The 18,072-nt window shown below is 36.4% G+C and overlaps 1 protein-coding gene across 2 annotated transcripts in view; it reads right to left on the bottom strand.

Annotated features, from left to right (window-relative positions):
- COG5 (component of oligomeric golgi complex 5) overlaps positions 1-18,072 on the bottom strand; it is a 320,495-nt gene that overhangs the window by 165,275 nt on the left and 137,148 nt on the right. The window lies entirely within an intron of this gene.

The following is an 18,072-nucleotide window of genomic DNA, read 5'->3' as shown; positions in this document are numbered from 1 at the left end:
CCCGAACAGGAACACTGTAACCAAAGCAACAGCTGGCAGTGAGCTAATGGAAGGGAGATACAGCAGGACTGCTGTAAAGAATGTTCCATGAAGGAGCAAGAAGTATTTCGGCACTCACTAAGCTATAAGCTAATATGAGATGATCTTTGTGAGCACAAATACAGCACTAAGTCAAAAGTTTAACATGACTTTAAAAGCTTAGTATAACTGGAATCAGAAAAGAGTGACAGAATTTAACTGGAAACAAAATGTAAAAATGACATACATGCACAAAGACCAGAATTCCACTGTGGATGATGGCCTTATATATTTAAAGTCTGAAAGGATCAAATAATCCTTGTATCACAAAGCCAATCACATTTCACTCTTTCCCCTAATAAAGTAACTCTTCAGCGGGTAAATTTTTCTTTAGATTTGATGTAAGCAATGAGCTGAGAAAAGAAAAGGACAAATAGAGAATACAAATTCTGTACACCATTCCACAAAGTGACTCTGTTCATAAGGCCTCAAGTTCTATGATAAAGTCTTAGTTGTTTCCAACTGATTTTAACTAGAAAGACAAGCATGAGATCCAGAAATTATACTTTTACTTAGTGAAGAGATTTAGGATTATACGGTTTCCTTAAAGTTTAACTAGGAAGCCATTTCATACACAAAACAAAAACTAAGGAATCCCAGAAACACATTCAAAGACGTGGGGAGGGAAAGGGAGATATGAACTTGGCTTCCTCAAAGACACGGAAATTACAGTGAGTAAGATGCAAAGTCGGTTCAAGCAGAACTTCAAAGAACGAGTTTTTCACTATGCAGCTAGTCCTTACTGCTGAATAAAAACAGAAATAGAAATGAAAATAAAAAGCTTTCTGGAGTTTTATTTTACAGAATAGAAAGGATACAGATTTAAGAATCTTTACCATAAAGCAGGTAATTCTTTAAACCACTCCCTCAGTAGAAGATATATTTATTAAAATAGGGCCGACTTTCAGGTAAATTTAAGACAAACTCAGTACCTTAATCATACATGGTAACTTAGGATTTAAAAAATCCAAATACCTTGTTTTTCAAGCAAAGTATTGATAAACTCATAAACACCCTATACATAACAAGTATATATTGCCAAAATACTGAAGGCAATTTATAATCTGTGTCCATATGCCCAATGGGATATATACACTGACACTTTTTCTGGAGCTACAACATGCCTAAAACGCTGAAAGCTTAATGGAGCTCCATGGGAGATTACATGTACTAAAGGAAGAGAGAATCACATTAAATACGTAATTTAAGGGCAAGAATTATATTAGCTACCTTGGTTGTGATTTAGAGCCTACCAGTGGCTTTTCTGATTCAGTAACATGCAGCCCATTAATGCTGGTTATGTACTTCTTGGATAAGCTAATATGATTATTTCAGAACCTGTTAACAATCAACAGTCAACAGTGCATAACCTAAATGAAATTAAAAAACTAAGAAGGACATTTAATACCACAATATGATCTTACCAACCAGAAATCAACTTTATTCTACCCTCTTCTGAAGAAAAGCAGAAAATAAAAGAGCTGTAGAAAGATAAGGAAAAAGGAGAGAAAAAAAAAGAAGAATGAAAGTGAACATAGGTTGGAAGAGCAAGGTTCTTAACAAAATGAAGTGATAACACAGAGACAACGGAGAAATGCCAAAGGATAACTGATATAGAGTAAAAAGGTTATTTAACTTCCAAATTTCGTTACAGAACAAGTCTAAAGAATACATGAATTCATACTTTGGTATTAAAAATTTTTAAATTATTTAAATGATGTCAGCATTTAGAATAACATTCTCTTTATCTTTTTAAGTAATCTCTACCCACAACATGGGGCTCAACTCATGACCCTGAAATCAAGAGGTGCATGCTCCACTGAATAAGCCAGCAGGGTGCCCCAGAATAACATTCTCATTGTATTAAATAACAGTAGGTAATATGTCAAGGACACTAAAACATGTTCAATAACAAAATGAAATTTAGAAGACAATGAAAGGAATCATGAGACATTAATATGGCAAGCCCAAATGTTATTCTTTTAATTACATTTTTAAGTTAAATGTATAAATATGGCTTATTTTTTAGAGTAATACAACATAATAATTCTAGTCATTCTGTGCTTTATCAAAGATTTTATGGTAGGCATTACTAGCTATTCCCCCTAATTCCTTCCCTTTTTCTTTAACGTAATGTCTCCGATGTTTCTAATGTAAAAACCTAATTTTCTCCCGGGTTGGCAACGTGCACTGCCCCAGGCAATGGCTCATGAGCAGCCGAAGCCAATGTTGACAGTTCTGTTTATCTGCCAGATACTTGCTTTCATAGTCCTCTTGACAGCTGGAGTGACCATGCGACCCAGATCTGGCCAATGAGTCACAAAGACAGATCTACAGGGGCAATTCTGACAAGGATTTGTACTGCTTTTTGGCTGGCAGCTGACAGTACCCCATATCCACAGGTTAAACATGGGCATAATGCTGAGGGGTGGGAGACCATGATGTGACAAGCAAGAGGACACAAGGATGACAGAATGGGTGAGCTGAATCCTTACTGAACAGCTGAAACAATGTTAGTACCACCCACATCCAGACAAATCCCTATTTTTAAGCCACTGTTAGTCTGGCTTGGTGTCACAGCTCTAGCGGTCTCACTCAGCACCACAATTTATAAAAATACATGAGTCCGTAAGAGTACTTTAAAAAAAATGAAGGAGAACAAACTCATGCCATATTTGCTACCATTGGAGGTGGCTATTATAGCAACTCATTACTTTGTAAATTGATAACGAAAGCATAAAATTTAAATATTTATCCATCATTATAAAAAGAAACTGCAGTTAAGGGTAACCAAATATCCTTAGTTGATGAGTGCAGGTTCTTCTTTACAAATGAATCACAGCTAATAGATACAGAGGAATAACAAAATAGAAAATCACTCTTTCACAATCTCCAATGAAAAATATAAAATCATGTAGACAAAAATCATCAAGAGATATTAAAACCATTAGGACAAAGATTGACAGGGAACTAAATATTCTCAAGGTGCCAAAATATCTACAAATTTACCATGAAGTAATTCAATCAAGGGAGAAAATAGATCTCTTTCCACAAAAGGTGCTCAAACAACTGAATATCTCTATGGAAAAAAATGAACCTTATACTATATGTAAAACAAAGATAAAATCATAAACTCCTAAAAAAAAACACAGGAAGAAAGCTTTCCAACTCTAGGGTAGATAGAAATTTCTTATATAATACGCAAACAAAAATATGGATAAACCGGTCTTCATCAAAATTTTAAAAATTGTGCTGTTCAAAAGATGGTATCAATGGGGGACAAAGGCAGCATGAATCTTAATAGCTAAAACACGTAACCAATCCAACCTACAGATAGGTTAACAGAGACCACCATATCCACGGAATGGAATACTACTCAGCATTTAAAGGGCCACTCATGCATGCAAGAACAAAGATGAACCTAAAAATAACACTATGCTAGATGAAAGAAGGTACTGCGTGAGACTACATGCTGTATTGTTCCATTTGTATGAAATCTTAGAAAAAGTGAAATCTGTAGACACAGAAAGAAGAACAGGGATTGCCTGGATTTGGGGAGGGGGAAGAAGGCACTGACTGCAAACAGGCATGAGGGAACGGTTTGTGGTGGTAACAGTTTGCTAACAAACTGAGTTATGAGATGGTTGCACAACTGTATACAATTTACTGAAACCCATCAAACTGTAGGCTTAAATGCACGAATGTTATAGTATGTTAACTTACACGTCAGTAACAATGCTAAAACAAAAAAGGAAAGCCTTAGAATGGGAGAAAATATTTACAATACACATATACAGCAAAAGACTTGTATCCAGAATACATTAAGAATTCTCACACAACAGTGAGGAGAAGAAGAAAGTAAACTTTAAATACCAAGCCAAGACCCTATGTATTAGGTATTTGAAAAGCAGGTCACATCAGCAATTAGGAAAAGGCAAAACAAAACTACAATGAGAATCTGCTACCCCCACCTATTGAAAGGGCTAAAATTAAAAAGACTGCCAACATCGAATTTTGGTGAGGACCTGGAAGAATTCTAAGCTAATATGGGAAGGTAAAACGATGAACCACTTTGGAAACTCGCTAGTCTCTTTAAAAAGTAAACATTATTCTTTCCAAAACCCCAAAATTCTTTGCATTTGGTATTCACCCAAGAGAAATGAAAACCTACACTGACACAAAGACTTGTACTTGACCCACGGCAGCTTTATTAACCCTAACCTGAAAATGGAAATAATCCAAATGCTCATCAATAAGTGAATAAATGTCCTTCAATAAACTGGACTACTAATCAGCAAAAAAAAAAAAAAAAAAAAAGGACCAAACCACCAATGCATATAACATGGATCAATCTCAAAATAATTATGGTGAACAACAGAACCAGACATGAGAAAGCACAGGTATGACTTCAAACTAGAAGTTTAGAAGATGCAAACTAATCTTATAGTGACCCAAAGTGGTTGCCTGGGTCTTTTCTTCTGAATTACAAAATAAAAATTTCAGTGTTTACTACTATAATAAAAAGCCAGTATTAAATTGTTTAAATTAGATAAAGCCATACAAAGAAGAATTGCCCAAATAAAAAGTTCTGTGTTTTTGAGAAACATAAAACAATTACACAAATTTTAACCAAAGAACAGTGACAGATTCTGTATGAAGAACAATGAAAATTTAGTCAGATGCTAAATCACAGGGGAGAATGAAAATGAAATGCCATTCAGTGAACTGGAAAACTATGGAAAGCTATAATGCCAAAGACCCTAAGGCTGGAAGCAGACAGTTAATTAGACTGAATTAGAGTGAATCTACACTACAAGAGAGCAATAGAATTAAATTTCAAAACAAAGCAACCAATGTTACTGTAGGTTGTTCATGACAAGAGAAATATGAAAGGATAAGAAAATACCATCACTGTATAATATAGAAACAAAAAGAACAATGCTACTTTACATTCAGCATAAAACAAGAACATAGAGCAGTACCATATTAACGATTGAAATACTGCAAAAGAGAAAAGGGTGGTGGGTGGAAGGGAGATATTAATGCATCCACCATAAAGAAATTAAAACTAAAGCAGCAATCAGCATACTTTTTCTTTAAAGGGCTCAACAGTAAATATTTCAGGCTTTCCAGGCCATATAAGGTCTCAACTGTATGTTCCTCTTTGTTTTTTTCCAACCATATAAAAATAATTCTTAGCACCTGAGCCATACAAAAAACATACTACCATACTACCAACCCCTCCCTGATTTAGAGTGTTTAATTAAGAGCTCAAATTAATTTCCATTCAAATTTAAGGATAAAACAGTAAGCACAAGCTAAGTAAGACTAAGCTTTGGGAAAATATTTAGTTGATCAGTTTAAAATATCTTTTTAAGTTCTAAAACACCACATCAGTCCAAATTAATAACATTGCTATTATTAACAGTAAAGAGAAACTGTAAGAGTAACTTTTGAAATTATTTATACATGTCATTAGCTTATTTAATTAAGTGTAAATATACCCATGCCAGGTTTCCACTAAATTTAAGGAAAGCTAATAGTGATAGGAGCAAACAAACAAATATTTGGAGGGGATATATGGCAAATTATTTATCAAGGCCACCGGTAAAGGAAATACCTGAAACCTTTAGCTCTGTGTAACCTGAAGAGCTCATATTATAATCATCCCTTCAAATCGTTTCTTTTCTAATTGAGATATCATTGACTTGTTTTTTTTTTTTTAACATTTATTTATTTTCTGAGACAGAGGGAGACGGAGTGTAAGCAGGGGAGAGGCAGAGAGAGAGAGGGAGTCAGAGAATCAAAAGCCGCTCCAGGCTCTGAGCTGTCAGCACAGAACCGGACATGATGCTTGAACTCACAAACCACGAGATCATGACATGAGCTGAAGCCGAATGCTTAACCAACTGAGCTACCGAGGCGCCCCAAGGTATCATTGACTTATTATATTAATTTCACGTGTACAACATAATGATTGATATTTGTGTACACTGCAGAATGATCACAACAGTAAGTCTTAACACCATCACCACAGTTGTGAGAATTTTGTCTTGTGATAAGCACTATTAAGATCTACTTACTCTCTCAGCAACTTTCAAACACACAATACAGTGATATTAACTGTAGTTACCATGCTGTACATTACATATGCAAGGCTCATTTATTTTATTTTATTTTTTTAAATATGAAATTTATTTTCAAATTGGTTTCCATACAACACCCAGTGATCATCCAAAAAGGTGCCCTCCTCAACACCCATCACCCACCCTCTCCTCCCTCCCACCCTCCATCAACCCTCAGTTTGTTCTCAGTTTTAAGAGTCTCTTATGCTTGGCTCTCTCCCTCTCTAACCTCTTTTTTTTTTTTTAAGACTCATTTATTTTATAAATTGAAGTTTAAACCTTTGATTCCCTTCACTCATATCACCTACCTCCCTGAAGTTGTTTATTTTGTGTCAACAAAAATGGTTTGGGAGTACAGTAAGGAAGTTCTTCAACAAGTTAAAAATAGAACTACTATATGATCTAGCAGTTCTACTTCTGGGTATTTATCTGAAGAAAATAAAAACACTAATTTGTCTTTTTTTAAGCTTTTGATTTTATTTTTTGGTTGCTGTGATTGGTTTCTTTTTCTTATATTCAGTTTTTTAATATAGAATCCAGTGATTCACTACTTACATACAACACCCAGTGCTCATCACAAGTGCACTCCTTAATTCCCATCACCATCTAGCCCAGCTGCCACCCACCTCCCTCTGTCACTAAGAGTCTCTTGTGGGTTTTTTTCCTCTCTTCTTTTTCCCCTCTTCTTCCCATATGTTCATCTGTTTTGCTTCAATTCCACATGTGTGAAACAAAATGGTACTTGTCTTTCTCCAATTGACTTATTTCACTTAGCATAATACACTCTAGTTCCATCCACATCATTGCAAATGACAAGATTGCATTCTTTTTGATGGCTGAATAATATTCCATCGCGCGCGCGCACGCGTGCACACACACCACATCTTCTTTATCCATTCATCAGTCAATGGACATTTGGGTTCTCTCCACAGTGTGGCTACTGTTGATAGTGCTGCTATAAACATTGGGGTGCATGTACCCCTTTTATTCTGTATTTTTATATCCTTTGGGTAAATACCTAAGAGTGCAATTGCTGGATCACAGCATAGTTCTATTTTTAGTTTCTTGAGGAACCTCCATACTGTTCTCCATAGTAGCTGCACCAGTTTGCATTCCTACCAAAAGTACAAGAGGGTTTCCCTTTCTTGGCATCCTTACCAACACCTGTTGTTTCTTGTGTTGTTGTTAATTTTAGCCATTCTGACAGGTGTCAGGTGATATCTCAGTGTGGTTTTGATTTGTATTTTCCTGATGATGACTGATGTTGAGCATCTTTCCATGTTTATTTTAGCCAACTGGATGTCTTCTTTGGAAAACGGTCTATTCATGTTTTCTTCCCATTTTTTAACTGGGCTATTTGTTTTTTGGTTGTTGAGTTTGATAAGTTATTTATAGATTTTGATACTAACCCTTTATCTGTCATTTGCAAATGTCTTTGCCCATTCCGTCGGTTCCTTTTAGTTTTGCTGATTGTTTCCTTTGCTGTGCAGAAGCTTTTTACCTTGATGAGGTCCCAAGAGTTCATTTTTTATTTTGTTTCCCTGGCTTCTGGAGACATGTCAGGTAAGAAGTTGCAGCCGCCAAGGTCAAAGAGGTTGTTGCCTGTTTTCTCCTCTAGGATTTTGATGGCTTCCTATTTACATTTAAGTCTTTCATCCATTTTGAGTTTATTTTTGTGTATGGTGTAACAAGTAGTCCAGGTTCATTCTTCTGCATGTCACCATCCAATTTTCCCAGCACCATTTGTTGAAGAGACTTCCCTTTTTCTATGGGATGTCCTTTTCTGCTTTGTCAAAGATGAGCAGACCATACAGTTGTGGGTCTATTTCTGGGTTTTCTGTTATGTCCACCCATCTATGTGTCTGTTTTTGTGCCAGAACCATATTGTCGTGATGACTACAGCTTTGTAATATAGCTTGAAATGCAGAATAGTCAGGACTTCAGTTTTTTCTTTTGCAGGATTGCTTTGGCTATTTGGGGTCTTTTGTGTTTCCATACAAATTTTAGGATTGTTTGTGCTAGCTCTGTGAAAAAGGTGGTGGTATTTTGATAGGGATTACACTAAATGTGTAGATTACTTTGGACAGTATAGACATTTTAATAATGTTTGTTCATCCAATCCATAAGCATGGAATACTTTTCCATTTCTTTGTGTCCTCTTCAATTTCTTTCATAAGTGTTCTATAGTTCATAGTTTTCTATAGTTTCAGTTTATAGATCTTCAATTAGTTTTATTCCTAGGTATCTTACTGTTTTTAATGCAATTGGAAATGGGACTGATTCCTTCATTTCTTTTTCTGCTGCTTTATTAGTGTATAGAAATGCAACAGATTTCTGCATGTTGATTTTACATGCTGTGACTTTGCTGAACTCATATATTAGTTCTATCAATTTTTTTGGTGGAGTCTTTCAGGTTTTCTACCTAAAGTATGTCATCTGCAAATAGTGAAAGTTTGACTTCTTCCTTGACAATATGGATGCCTTTTATTTCTTTTTGTTGCCTAATGTCTGAGTCTAAAGACTTCTAGTACTATGCTAAATAGTAACGGTGAGAGAGGACGTCCTTGTCTTGTTCCTGACCATAGGGAAAGGCTCTCAGATTTTCTTCATTGAAGATATTAGCTGTGGCTCTTTTGTATATGGTCTTTATGATGTTGAGGTATGTTCAATCCATGCCTACTTTATTGAGAGTTTTTATCAAGAATGGATGCTGTATTTTGTCAAATGTTTTTTCTGCATCTATGGAAAGTATCATATGGTTCTTATTTTTTATTAATGTAGTTTATTCATCTTGATTGATTTGTGAATATTGAACCAGTTCTGCAGCCCAGGAATAAATCCCACTTGATCATGGTGAATAATTCTTTTAATGTACTGTTGAATTTGATTTGCTAATATCTTGAGAATTTCTGCATCCATGTTCATCAGGGATACTGGCTTGTAATTTTGTTTACTAGGCTCTCTGGTTTTGGAATCAAGGTAATGCTGGCTTCATAGAATGAGTTTGGAAGTCTTCCTTCTACTCCTATTTTTTGGAACAGCTTGAGAAAAATAGGTATTAACTCTTCTTTAAATGTCTGAGGAAATTCCCTTGGGAAGCCATCTAGACCAGGACTCTTGTTTGTTGGGAGATTTTTAAATACTGATTCAATTTCATTGCTGGTTATTGGCCTGTTCGAATATTCTATTTCTTCCCATTTGAGTTTTGGTAATACGGAAGTATCTAGGAATTTGTCCATTTCTTCCAGATTGCCCAGTTTGCTGGCATATAATTCTTCACGGTATTCTCTTATAATTGTCTGTTTTTGTGGTACTGGTTATAATGTCTCCTTTATCATTCATGATTTTTGTCTATTTAGGTCCTTCCTCTTTTCTTTTTGGTAAGTCTGGCTAGGGATTCATCCATTTTGCTAATTCTTTCAAAGAATCAGCTCTTAGTTTTGTTGATCTGTTCTACTGGGTTTTGTTTGTTTCTATATCATTTTTGCTCTTATCTTTACTATTTCCCTTCTTCTGCTGGCTTTAGGGTGTATTTGCTATTTCTTTCCTAGCTCCTTTAGGTGTAAGGTTAGGCTGTGTATTGGGAACCTTTCTTAGTTCTTTATATCAGCCTAAATTGCAATACACTTCCCTCTTAGGACTAACCTTGCTGCATCCCAAAAGGTTTGGACTGTCATGTTTTCATTTTCATTTGCTTCCGTATATTTTTTTATTTCGCCTTTAATTTCCTGGCTAACCTATTAATTCTTTAGTACAATATTCTTTTACCTCCATGTATTTGAGGGCTTTCCAATTTTTTTTTTCTTGCAGTTGACTTCAATCATTGTGATGTGAAAATAAGTACGGCATGATCTTGATCTTTTTGTACCACCTGAGGGATGATTTGTGACCTAGTAATATGATCTATTCTGGAGAATGTTCCATGTGCACCTGAGAAGAATGTGTATTCTGCTTTAGGATGAAATGTTCTGAAAATAACTGTTAAGTCCATCTGGTCTAGTGTGTCATTCAAAGGTGTTGTTTCCTTGTTGATTTTCAGCTTAAGTGATCTGTCCATTGTTTTAAGTGAGGTGTTAAATCCCCTACTATTATTGTATTATTATCAATGAGTTTCCTTACATTTGTTATTAATTGATATATATATATTTGGGCACTTCCAAGTTGGAGCATAAACATTTACAATTTTTAGATCTTCTTGATGGAGAGAACCTTGAATTATGATATAATGCCCTTCTTCATCTCTTATTACAGATTCTGTTTTCAAACCTAGTTTGTCTGATATAAGTATGGCTGCCTACTCCAGCTTTCCTTTGATGTCCCTGAGCATGATAAATGGTTCTCCATCCCCTCAATTTTAATCTGTAGGTGTCTTTAGGTCAAAAATGAGTCTCTTTGAGGTAGCAAATAGGTAGATCTTGTTTTTTTCATCCATTCTGATACCCCATGTCTTTTGATTGGAGCATTTAGTCCATTCACATTCAGAGTGATTACTGAAAGATACGAATTTAGTGCCACTGTTACCTGTAGAGTTGGTGTTTCTGGTTACGGTCTCTTGTCCTTTCTAGTCTTTGTTGCTTGTGGGGTTTTTCTTCCCTCCTCTCAAAGAATACCCCTTAAAATTTCTTGTAGGGCTGGTTTAGTGGCCAGAAACTTCTTCAGTTTTTGTTTGCCTGGGAAGCTCTTTCTCTCTCCTTCTATTTCGAATGACAGCCTTGCTGGATACAGTAATCTTGGCTGCATATTTTTCCCATTCAGCACAATGAATATATCTCGGTACTCCTTTCTGGTCTGCCAAGTTTCTGTGGACAAATCGGATGCAAACTTGATTTGTCTTCCCTTGTAGAAAAGAACTTTTTCCCTTGCTTTCAGGACTTTTTCCTTGCCTGTGTATTTTGTGAGTTTGACTATGATATGTCTTGGTGATGGCTAGCTTTTGTTGAATTTAATGGGAGTTCTCTGTGCTTTCCAGATTTTGATGTCTATGTCTTCCCCATATTAAGGAAGTTTTCAGCTATAATTTGCTCACATAAACCTTCTGCCCCTTTTTCTCTATCTTCATCTTCTGGGACTCCTATGATACAAATGTTACTATGTTTTAATAAATCTCTGACTTTCCTAAGTCCGCCTTCCTGATCCCTGAATTTTGCTTCCCTCCTTTTCAGCTTCATTATTCTCCATAATTGTATCTTCTATATTGCTAATTTCTTCCTCTGCCTCATCCATCCTTGTGTTTATGGCCTCCATTTGGGTTTGAATTTCAATTAGAGCATTTTTAATTTCAGCCTGACTAGATTTTTGTCCTTTTATCTCTAGAGAAAGGGATTCTCTGGTGTCTTCTAAGCTTTTTTCAAGCCCAGCTAGTATTCTTATAATCACTGTTTTCAATTCTAGTTCAGACATCTCACTTATATCTGCATTGATTAAATCCTTGGTCATCATTTGTTCCTTTTCTTTCCTTTGAGGTGAATTCCTCCATCTTGTCATTTTAAGTGAAAAAGAAAAAGCAGTAACAATAGAATGAAATAAAAATTAAAATTAAAAAAAAAATGAGGCACCTGGGTGGCTCAGTGAGGTAAGCATCTGACTTCAGCTCATGTCATGATTTCATGGTTCATCAGTTCAAGCCCTGCATCAGGCTCTCTGCTGTCAGCACCAAAGACTGCTTTGGATTCTCTGTCCCCATCTCTCTCTGCTCCTCCCCTACTGCGCTCTCTCTCAAAATAAATAAACTTAAAAAAATATGTTTTTATTCAATTAAAGGAATGTGGATCCTAGGTGTGTTTTGGTCTGCCTGTCAAGAGAAGCTTGATAGAAAAAAGCGAAAAGAGAAAAAGAAGAGAGAAAAAAAATTTTTTTAAATAAAATAATTTGCTTTTTCTGTATCCAAGAACAAAAGAAAGAACAACAACAAAAACAGAAGCCAACACCAAAAATGAACAAATGAACAACAACAACAAAAAAAACCCAAATGAAGTTAGATCCAGTTTCCCCTAGAGCTGAAAGTTTGCAGCAGTCTGTGGCCAGTTGACTAAACTCCTGGATGTGCCTGGAGGGCATGACGGGGGGGGGGGGGGGGGGGGGGGGGGGCTGGTGTAACAGCTCCATTCTCCACTTGGTGGTGCTGTTTAGCCTAGTGGGGGTCAATCAGTGTTGGTGGGCTAATGGTGAAAATGGCTTCACCCTGCTCTCGTCTGCAGAGCAGGAAGTTCACGCCCTCACAGACATGCAATAAGTCACCCCTCCAGTGTCTCCCGTTTCTGACAGCTCCCTGCCTTCTCTGTCTGTGTCCGAGCTGTCTGTCTACCAGGCGGCACCTCTCTCTGGGGTTTTATCTCAGGTCTGGCTATGTTTCAAAACCCCATACTTCAGACCCCTGCAGTTCAGACCCACAGTAATCTTCTGGGCATCTATATAGACCCACAGTCTTGCAGCACTGTGGCCAGGGCCTGCTTGTCCCAGGAAACACTCATGCTGCCGGCAAAGCAGCAGCGGTTCAGAGTTTATGGTGAATTGCAACACACAACCAACACCAGGGTTTGCTGCACTTAGCAGGTGTCTTTGTTCCCATACTGGTGAATGTGGTAGCTTGATGGTGCTCACCAGGTCTTTTGCCCACAGAGAGCTGTACCACCTCTACCAAATGCACTCCAAGCAGGGGAAATGCTTCTCCTGTGCAACCCAAGGGATCCTCAGGCCTCAAGGTCCACTCCCAGGTCTCTGCCCTGCTTACTTGCAGGAGGACCACCACGTGCTGACCTCAAACTTCAGACTCCATTCTCCATTGTAAAAATACTTTGAAGAGAAATACGCACCCTTATGTTCACTGTAGCATTATTTGCAACAGCCAAGATACGACAGCAATCTAAGTGTCCACTGAGAGGAACACATTAAAAAGATGTGGTATATATATATACGATGGAATAGCCATAAAAAAGAATGAAATCTGAGGTGCCTGACTGGCTTAGTCAGAACAGCACTTTGGGATCAGGAGTTCCACCTCCACATTGGGCATAGAGCTTACTTTAACAAAATAAATAAAATAAAAAGCTAAAAAAAAAATTCTTGCCATTTTTTACAACATGGATGGATCTTATGTGAAATGTCAGAAACAGAAAAACAAATACCACATGGTTTCACTTATATGTGGAACCTAAAAAAACAAAACAAAACAGAAACAGTTTTACAGATGCAGGAAACAAACTGTTGGTTACCAGATGAGAGAGGGATTGAGGGGCAGGTAAAGTAGGTGAAGGAGATCAAGAAGTATAAACTCCCAGTTATAAAATAATGAAGTCATGGGGATGTAATGTACAGCATAGGAAATATAGTCAGTAACACTGTAATAACTTTGTATGGTCACAGTAACTACACTTACGGTGACCATTTCATAACATTTAAAAATACTGAATCACTATGATGTATAGATGAAATTAATAGGATATGGTATGTCAATTCAATTTTAAAAATAAATAAAAAGAAAAATGCTTCAACAAGAGTTGAAAAATTATTGACACTCTATACTTAGCAAATGGAAAAATAACAAAAACTACATTGGGACGAAACATGCAAAAGGTGCTATCTGTCCTACAATTCATGGGACCAGCCAGGAAAACTTCCAGCAGCCAAGGAAAGAAAAGTAGACCTCTGAAAGCAGATATCAACTTGACAAATTAACTGACACTGAGTCTACTATTGGTGTTTGCCAGGCTCATAAAGAAGAAAAAGATCACAAAAGAAGTGTTGCATACTAAACTACCATAATTAGCTACAAAAAGAGTCACGTTTTCATTGTTCAACTTTGCCAGTGTTTTTGAAGCTTAGGAAATGTTTAACTTCTATAGATCTTGAACACAATGCACTTGAATTGGTACCCTCTCTATGCTAGAAGCACGGAGAATTTTACAAAATTCTTTTTACAAAAGCACAAAGTTCACAATATAAGCACTTACTGTGTGCTATGTAGACATTTATCTACTCAACTTTAATTCTACACTGTCATCTTAGAAAATCTGTCAAGATCATGCTGTTGTGATCTACTTTTAGCTGTCAACTGGTAAGCACCAGAATCCTGGGCTTGATCAAGGATCAAGGAGGTTTTCTGCCCCATGGAAAAGGCAGGTTCACAGACATTTTCTTCCTAGCACTGACAACAATTACCATAGGGAGATTATAGCCGAGTACTGAGCTGTGAAAGAACAGATCACAGAGACCCTCTCCTGATGACTTTTAAAGACAAATAAGTACAACATCTTCCCCCATCCTAGACCCTCAGAAAGTCCTGCACTTGTTTACTGAGAAAGCTTCTAATTCACAAGTTAAAGCCGTCTTTCTAATTAAAATGTCATCATTTCACTGTGGAGGCCTGGTATCTATGGTGATGCAGGAACTCGTCCAGATCAAAATCTCTGTCACCTATTTTTGAAAGCTAGTTACAGCTTGAGGTAATGAATCTGTTGCAATCCTGAAAATATCATAAGGTTCTCTTTCTTTGTCTGGCTTCTGTCAGTGAAAGATTCTAAGGATCAGTAGCAAAGAGAGAGAAATAGGAGTCAACGAAGAGCTGTAGATGGAGGCCATGTGTAGCCCCACGCTTGTGACAAAGACGGCCACGTGAAGTAAAGAATATTTTTTTTGTATTGTGCTGATATGGTATGCTTCACCAGAGGATGCACTCCAAGTCATCAATCCTTCCAAACCTTTAGTGAAGAAAATGGTAGTGATACCACTATGCATCTTTTCCATATAGAAATAATACGGCTTTTGTGAGGGCAGTCTAATTCCGTATTTTTCATGTAGGAAGACACAACAGTTTCTCAGTATTATCTAAGTAGCCATTTAGTTTAAGCTTCAAAAACAGAAACTTTTAACTACTGTAGTAGAGACTTTATGATACTACAAAGCTATTTAAAATCTACAAATGAAAACAGCACATTTAAGCAATTAACTAGAAAAAACAGTAATGATCAAAGCAAAATTATCTATCTTTATGAACATTTTGGTTTTGGAAAAGAAAATGCACTAACTTTCTTTTAATAAAGTTCAGTTTTACAATTAACTGAGACTGAAAATGGTAGCCATCAACTACATACTCAAAAAAATGTCACCAACATTTTTGAGAAACCCAATGTCAGAAGTTGATTATTAAATGCGATCGATGACATGTAATTTTTCAAGTTCCTTATTTATTGAAAATCTGTTTATGTTATAAGCTTATAAACCAGTAAGTGAGCAATATTTCATGAATGCAATAGTACTTCAAATTAAAATGCTGCCATTCTTTTAGTCTTTATTTACAATAAATATTAATGGTATGTTTAACTATTTCAAAGATGTCTGACAAATGGGAGAACAAGATTTGAGAATAAAATAGATATAAGCTGCAGCATCTTTTTTAACGGGAAGTGGAAGGAGTATTCCAGGCATAAAAGGAACATGAAAGCCCTAAAGAAGGCAGGCAGGCAGGCAAGCACGTGAAGGACTAAAAGCAAGTGTGTGACCCTCAAGAGCAGAGAACACAGGGGACACTGGCAGTAAGCATTCGTGTTGAAATGCTGATGACAAGGAAAAGAGCACAAGGGAGAGGATAAAAACAGAAAGGAGAGCTGGAAATACGAGGAGATAAGGTTCCTAAGAAACAGTACCCACACCACAGGTGGTGCAAAAGGTGCCTGTACAAAGTAGAAATTAAGGGCATCTGCTCAAGCTAAACTGTAGAATGGGGTGAGGTGGGGAAGACTGATGGCCTGAAACACTAACGTCAGATAATAGGAAAATAAAGTTGGCCAGAGAAACATAAAAATTCTGAAGAATACAGAAGAACTGGTTTAATTAGTCATCACATGGAGACTTCCCAAAGAAATTTTTAGGCTATAAAAATTCCTTTTTCAACGTAAACTGCTTCACAAATTGTCAAATAATTTAAAATACGATTATTTAACAAAATTAGAATAAACTGCTTGCTCTTAATAAAGCAAGGTGGAAAGCAGGCATTCCAGACTATGTCTCTATCACTTGCTAGCTGTGTAATCTTCAGCTAATTTCCTAACCTTTCCAGGGCTTTGTTTCCTTAACTATCAAAAGTGGATAATTGTATCTTCCTCACATATTTGTTACCGTGACTGAAATAAAAATGTAAAGTGACTAACACAAATCCCGGCAAAGAATATGCATTCAATAAAGGTTAGTTTCTTTCTGAATTCCTGAACTGCCTGCTGACACAGCTGGATGATACCTCTGTCTTGTTGCTTTCTAAAAGGAAAGGAGGGGGGGCTCCAAACAGACTCCTTCCACTGAGACACCCTGCTTCCCAAGAAACATTATCTCAGTAGCATCATTATTGATGAGGGTTTAATCTTCTGAGCTCTGCCAAGCCAGAAAGCTAACACTGTAAAAATAACCCAGAGGACTCAGGTCCGAGAGAGAGACACACACACATGACTGAATTCAAAAATAAATGAGGTTATAAACACCAGTGTCAATTTACACATGAGAAATATTGTATAAATTGCAAAATGAACCAGAATGTTACTACTGGCAGATCAGTACATTTTCTCCCTTTATGAAAATTATGTACGAAGCCCAATTATATTCAGGTTAGTTACTTTATACTTACGGAATCTAAACAAGACAAACAAGTTGGATGATACCAGCAAACAACAAACTCTAACATAATCCATACAGCCTAACAGGGAGACGATATTCCCATCCATTGAGCAGAATCTGCCCCCCTCCAAACCACACTGAGACATACAAAATTATAGGTCCTGGTCCCTGGTCCCTGTTCTCCTCAGATCCACGCAGATCGTTCCACATCTACTTGTGTAGACACACAGTATTTTTATGTATTTTTTTCTTCCTTATCTTTCTAACTTAATCTTATTGATTAGACATAGGCCATTAGCTAAATAACAAGTTATCTATCTACTTTAATCATCTTTTGACTAACTGTATACAATCCAAATACATAACACTCTTAACATTTAAGGATATTAATTTTGTAAAATTTTATCACTTCTACTTTAATTTTAATATGATTTAAAAACTGATGGAAAGTCAAATTCAAAAACTGCACAATGTACACAAAACAATAACATATCTAAAATCGAGTTTAATTAGGAACAATTATCCTAGAAAAGACTTTCCTGCTTTTAAAATATATGAGCCTATGGTAAAAAATAAACCTTTAAAAGTAGCCATTCCTTTGTAACATGTTAAAATCACCCACCCCTACTGCAAAATATTTTTGTTCAACAAACTTTAGTAATGCTTCTTTTCAACCATTTTTGCTTTCATTCCCACAACTCTGAAATACAATAAAATATTAAGGGTTGCATAAATTAAAGATATAAGCATATACACACACATACATATATAGCAATAGAACTTCACAGGAAAAATTTTAAACAGTAGTTATATATAAAACTTGAAATCTCTGAGGTAGTGACAATATGGACATTAGATGAATACAAAAGGCTTGTGATACTGCACTTTCTGAAAAGTTAATTGCTACCTTTCTCACAACTAAATGAGCCAGGCGACATCAATTTTCTATACAAATAGTCACCTTAAATCAAAGTTGACTTGGAATTCCCTGAATATTTCTTTGAAAAGGTATCTTCTCTAATTTGATGTACACAAGTACCTTATTTTTTAACAGTAGAACTGTGTTATCTTCATAGATCTGAAGTTAGAACAACTGACAGGAGGTAAAACCAAGCTCCAGTATTAGAAGCTGCAATCATGGTGGCTTCTGGGAAAGGAGAGCAGTGACCAGGAGCACAGGGAATTTCCTATTTCTTGCCCTGGGTCTGTATTGCATAGATGTGTTCATACTGTGCTACTTCACTCCTTATGTGTATGTGGCATTTCA

The sequence above is a fragment of the Leopardus geoffroyi genome, chromosome A2 (assembly GCF_018350155.1).
Source record: "Leopardus geoffroyi isolate Oge1 chromosome A2, O.geoffroyi_Oge1_pat1.0, whole genome shotgun sequence".
NCBI classification, from domain to species: Eukaryota; Metazoa; Chordata; class Mammalia; order Carnivora; family Felidae; genus Leopardus; species Leopardus geoffroyi.
The sequence above is the reverse complement of the archived record's forward strand: the minus strand, read 5'-3'. Positions and strand labels throughout refer to the sequence as shown.